Raw genomic sequence first — 6000 nt, 5'->3', positions numbered from 1 at the left:
CCAGAAATAAATCACTGTTTAAGATGAGTCAGCAGCAAGGGGGTTGTGCCTAGAAGAGAAACAGAGCAGAACAGAGAGCAAGAAGAGCATAGAGTAAAAAACACATAAAGAAAGAGCACACATAAAGAAAGAAGTGCCATGTATAGAATTAGAAGAAACAACGGGAGAAAGAGAACCAAAAAGACTTCACTGGAATCTCAGACATAGATTATTTTAAAATTATGCCTACTCTTATTAAAGGTAGAAAAGCAAGCTTGAAAGCATATTCAAGGTATTAGAAACTTTACAGATTGACTCCCCCCAATTTTTTTTTTGAATGAACCAAATAAAACTTCTCTAGACATGAAAATCACAATTACTGAAGTTAAAGGCAAAACAAAACCAGGTGATTTAGCAGTATGCTAGACATAAATGAAAAGAGAATTAGAGATTACAAGTAGAGAATACAGGTCATAAGATTTTACAAAATGCAGCACAGAGAATCAAAAAAGTATGAGAATATATGAGTGATTAAGATTCATGGAAGACAGTGAGAAAATCAATCCCATATCTAATTAGTGTTCTAGAAGAAGAGCAAGATGATAGAGCAGGGACAGTATTTGAAGAAATGTTCTATACTTTTCCAGATTTAATGAATGGTATCAATTTCACATACTACAAAAAAGGTAAAACAAATCCTAAATTTGTTCAAGTTTTCCCCTTGAAAAAAAGAGAGAGAGAAGAGAAGTTGCTGGTGCTCCAGGGAAGAGAAGGAAAAAGGAGAGAGAAAATGCACACATACATTATCAGAATGAAAATGGGAGTATTACTCCAAATGTTGCGGACATTGGAAAGATAACAAGAGGATATAGTAAATGACTAAATGCCAATGCTTTTCAATATGTAGTCTATGTGGACTAATTTCTTAGGGCAAAAATTAGTCAAGTCTATAATAATATAAAAGACGTGAATAATCCTCTAACCACTTTTTTAAAAAAACAGTGTCATTCCTAGAAAATTCACAAAGAAAATTGCAGAACCAGAAGGTTTTAATATGAATTTTACCATTCTTTTAAGTACTCTAAAATCCCATAAACAAAATAAAAGAGAGAACAATTCTCAAACTCATAGAAGAGTAGAACTCATCATGGACAGTTTGACAAAATATAATTACAGATTAATTTGACCAATGGACATTAGCTGAAAAATCTGAAACCAAACATGGGCAAAATGAACCCAGCAATACAGAAGTATAATACATATAGCCAAGTTGGACTTACCCTAGGAATACAAAATACTCAAAATATAACAGTATAATTTATATAATAGAATAAAGGCAAAAAATTAGATGTCCACCTTAATATATTCAGAAGAATCAAATGGTAACAATCAATATGGATTCGTATTTTAAAATCTAGTAAACTTGAAATGAAAGAACTTTTAAAGTCAATTAAGAGCTATCAACAGAAAAGCTATAGCAACATAATGCTGGATAGTAAAACATTTGAAGCTTTCCCCTTGAAATAAGGAAAAATTAAAAATTAAAAAGTTGTTTACTATCCTTTCTTCTGTTCAATAATATATGGTGGGTTCTTAAAGGTTAACTGCAATGTGGGACTCCCTGGTGGCACAAGGGGTTAAGATGCAACCTATGAAGCTGTCCGCAGCCTCTGCAGCAAGAGTTAGATGTTCAATCCCGGAGTTCAATCCCTGGCTGGCCAGGGCGCAACAGACCTCTACCCACATGGCACAGCAGACCTCTCCTGACTCGCTGCTGCTCCCCTTAGCAGTGTACTTTGGTCAATCTGCCTGTTCTGTTCCCCACTCTGTCTCTGGTGTATCCTCTCACCCCCCCCCCAACCTCTGGCCTGAACCCCAGCTCTTGTATGCATAAATAAATCTTTTAAAAAATAAAATAAAAATAGTTATTTTCTCACATACCCTTGAAAAGATCAGGAAACTTTAGTAGTCCATAGACCACTATTTGAGAACTGGTGCTCCAGGAGATAAGCCTAGGAGTGAGACTGCTGTGTGAGAAGGTATGACTATCTTTACTAATAGTGTCACTCCTTTCCAAAGTGTACTTTGGAAAGTATGCTTTTCTACTTCCATCAACAGCCCATGAGAATTCCCATTATCACCATGGGTTAGTATGGCATTGGTCATTCATTGGGTTTTCTGCTGCATTTCTCTCATTACTAACAAGGGGTATGAAGTAGAGAGAGTCTTTGTATATCCATTGTTTCCTTTATTTATGAGGTGCCTATGCAAATCTCCTGCACATGCCCTGTTGGGTTACCTGACTTTTTCATATTGATTTGTATGAATTTTTATGTTTTCAATTCAAGTTCCTTGTTGGTTATATCTAGAGCTAATATCTTCCCCTATATTGTAGCTTGAGTTTTCACTCTCTTAGATATCATTTCATGAATAGTTTTTTTTTTTTTTTTTAAAAATCTTTTTCTTTTTTAAGATTTATTTATTTATTTGTTTGTTTATTTTATTTATTTATTTAGTTATACAAGCACTGGGTACAGTCAGAAGCGCTGGAGGGTGAGAGAATTCACCAGAGCCAGAGCGGGGAGCAGAGCAGGCAGAAGGACCGAAGTACACTGCTGAGGGGAGCAGCGGGCGGCAGGAGAGGTCTGCGCGCCATGTGGGACCCTCCTCTGGTGGCCGGGGAGCAGCCGGGGATCGAACCGGTGCCGCAGAGGCCGCGGGCAACTTTGCAACCCAGCGCTCAACCACTGCGCCACCAGGGAGGCCCTCATGAATAGTTTTTTAACATTGTCTAATTGGCCAATTTCCCTATGGTTTTGCTTGATCTATTGTTTGTTTGTTTGTTTATTTATTTATTTATTTAGGAATTCTTTCTCTATCCCAAAGTCATAAAAAGTTCTTTCACAGGCCTCCCCTGGTGGCGCAGTGGTTGAACACTGGGCTGAGAAGCTGCCTGCAGCCTCTGCAGCGCTGGTTCGATCCCCGCCCACCGGCAAGGGTCCCAAATGGTGCACAGACCTCTCCTGCTGTGCCCACTGCTCCCTTCAGCAGTGTATTTCGTCAGTCTGCCTGTTCTGTTCCCTGCTCTGGCTCTGGTGAATTCTCTCACCCTCCCGCACCCAGTGCTTGTATAAATAAATAAATAAATGTTAAAAAAAAAGTTCTCTCACCATATCTTCTTAAATTTCACAGGTTTTTATTAAAAATATTTATGTTAATATGCAATAAGTTTATTATTTTAAATTATTCTGATTTAATTTCTATTGCAGCAAACATTGATAGATTAAAAAAATCCAAGATGTAAAGTGTTTATATCTAAGAAATAAAATGTAAACAAAAGTCCTATAAATTTTTTTCCTGCCAAGAAAATTTTATTTTTGCCCATCATTAGCCATGTATTTTTGTCATCAGTTATTACATAAATGCCGCTTGTGCCATTTTCCAAATGGCATGACCATTTTATATCCACAATTCACTTCTGTAATCTCAAGTGAATTTTTATGATTCACTTAAGTATATTTATCAGAGAAGGTTTAACAGTGAGATAGAGCATAGCATCCACAATATCTGATGTTTTTCAATAGTAACATAAATTTACTTTTAATCACCTCTCATTTGAGGCGACCATATGCAAAATATAAATCTAAAATAATTTAGAAATTCTAAGTCTTCAAAGGAGATTTTCAAATGTACTTATAAAAACTGTCACGGTAAGGTTTTTAAGAAACATCTTCCATGTCCACATCCTGTTGTAATTTTTGCACCATTTTTTCTTCCAGCTGCTTTCCTTTACCTGCAAGAGGGGCTCGGGTAAGATCAATGTTTTGTGTGACTTCTTTGATGTCCTGAACTTTCTAAATTTCTACATTTTCTTTAACCTGTTCATTATAAATTTAGCTTGGTGTTTCTGTTTGATCTCTTAGTCTCTCTTTCTTGCATCAATAGTTTTATTCCATAGCTCTCGCTGATATTTGACAGGTTCATTTCCATGTTTCTCAAATTCAATTGAATTATCCACTGTAAGCTCTTCACCAGCTGCTTTCTGGAATGCTTTTGTCCATCTGACTTTTCTACAATTATGCTTCTTTTTAAAGTTTTTATGACACTAGATTTACAGAACCCCAACACCTTGCAGTCACTGCAGACAAAAATTATTCTGTGGCTGGAATAGCTAGCCCCTGAACAGAAGTAACTTTTCCATATGCATGTTGAGCCTGTGTAGTTACCATCCAGCCCCAAAATTCTGTAACTTAAAGAGTCTAAAAGGGATCATAAAGTGTGATGACCACTGTCCTAGAGAAACTGCTGCATTTCCAATAGATGTAGGTATAAGAATTTTCTTAGCTTCATTGTTATGAATTGTCTGAAACTGAAAACAGTTCAAACATTCAACAACAATAGAAAAGATAACTTAAGAGTTGAATATTGTTCCCACAGAGCAGTATACAGCAGTCAAAATGAACAAAGTGCATTCCAGTGAAATGGGTGCCATATACAACAATATGGTTGATTCTAGCATAAGAATGAACAAAAGACACAAAATAATATCATAATATGATACCATTTGTACATAAGTTCTATAGTAGGCAAAATGAAACTGTAGTTAAAGGATGTTTACACAATCGGAAAAATGCACATTTACTGGTAAAATGTAGAAAGCAATGAAATAATTGCTAATAAAAGCTAAAACAAAGGTGACTTTAGCTGGGGGGTGGGAAGGTTGTATTTCTGGGGACCCAGCAATGGACTGTTGTCTGGATCATAACACTGGTTACATTAGGTGTTTGCTTCATTATTCTTCACACTATATATCTCCCCTTTTCTTTTCATTTTTTTTAAGATTTATTTATTTATGCATACAAGCACTGGGGTACAGGCTAGAGGTGTGGTGGCGGGGGGGGGGGTGTGTGTGTGAGAAGATTCACCAGAGACAGAGTAGGGAACAAAACAGGCAGATTGACTGAATGCACTGCTGAGGGAAGCAGCGGGTGAGTCAGGAGAGGTCTGCCTGTGCCATGTGGGTAGCTCCCTGGGCAGGGATCGAACTCTTGCTGCAATGGGGACAGCTTCATAGTTTGTGTCTTAACCCCTTGCACCACCAAGGAGGCCCTTATCTCCTGTTTTCTACACATGGGTTCTATGGCCGGAGTATCCCCTAATGACCTGGGGGAAGTCTCAGCTACCATTTCTTTGGAACCATGACTATTACGCTTCCTGTTTTTTGAGTGAGGAGAGTGAAGCCAAGAGAATTTGTGTTATCTGCCTTAGACTGTATAGTGGTACAAGAGCTGGGACTAGCAGCTTGGCCTCGTGACTTTAAGACTTATTTGGTTACCACACACTGGAGGAGTATGTCTTTTCCCTGTAACAGGTGGAGAGAGGAAATAGTAGCAGAACGATAGATTGTGATAAAGGTGACTCAGGGGAGAGAGAAACACACAGTAGCAGATGTCCTCTAAATATTAAGGCACCACAGGGAATAAAAAGACATTTGTCATCCTGCTGTCTCATTGTGCCAAGCTAGGGGATTGAAGATGTTTGTGCCCTGTGTTTTTCCACAGCAAGTGCTTTTCCAAAACAACTCAGTGTGATGAGTATTCAAGTGCATTCTAATGCGTTTGCTAATAAAATTTCCTTGGTATTGGAGAACAATGCCATTTTTCTTTTGTAATGTCTTTTCTCCATTCCCTAAAGGAGCTCACATTGCCTTTTTTTTTTTTTTTTTTAAATCAGGGAAGTCCACACTAGTGAGGCAATAATGATTGCTTCTAATAGCTAAAGCATCATCAAAATGGATATCCCAGTGAACCCACAGGGATTTCTGGAATCATGCTAGGGAAGTTTATAAGTGATTTTTGCATTTTAGGATTTCTAAAGGCTATCTAGAGCTCATTAAACTAGTCAATAAGTGGTAAGTGATGAAGCATAAGACTGAGAAGTAAAGAAAGAATTGCAGAAAATAAATGAGTTAACAAAGTAGAAACTTAGTATGTAAAGGTTGGTGGCTCTTTAACTTCCTTA

The 6000-nt window shown here is 37.4% G+C and overlaps 1 pseudogene across 1 annotated transcript in view; it reads right to left on the bottom strand.

Annotated features, from left to right (window-relative positions):
* Positions 1–3698: 3698 nt before the first annotated feature.
* LOC311176705 (putative ribosome biogenesis protein RLP24) overlaps positions 3699–6000 on the bottom strand; it is a 37164-nt pseudogene continuing 34862 nt past the window's right edge. Inside the window, exon 2 of the transcript in view lies at positions 3699–4228. The product of the transcript in view is annotated as a putative ribosome biogenesis protein RLP24 (transcript). The remainder of the gene's footprint in view (positions 4229–6000) is intronic.

The sequence above is a fragment of the Talpa europaea genome, assembly GCF_964194135.1.
Source record: "Talpa europaea genome assembly, chromosome: 9".
NCBI lineage: Eukaryota > Metazoa > Chordata > Mammalia > Eulipotyphla > Talpidae > Talpa > Talpa europaea.
Note: the sequence above shows the minus strand (reverse complement) of the source record. Positions and strands in the feature narration are given on the sequence as shown.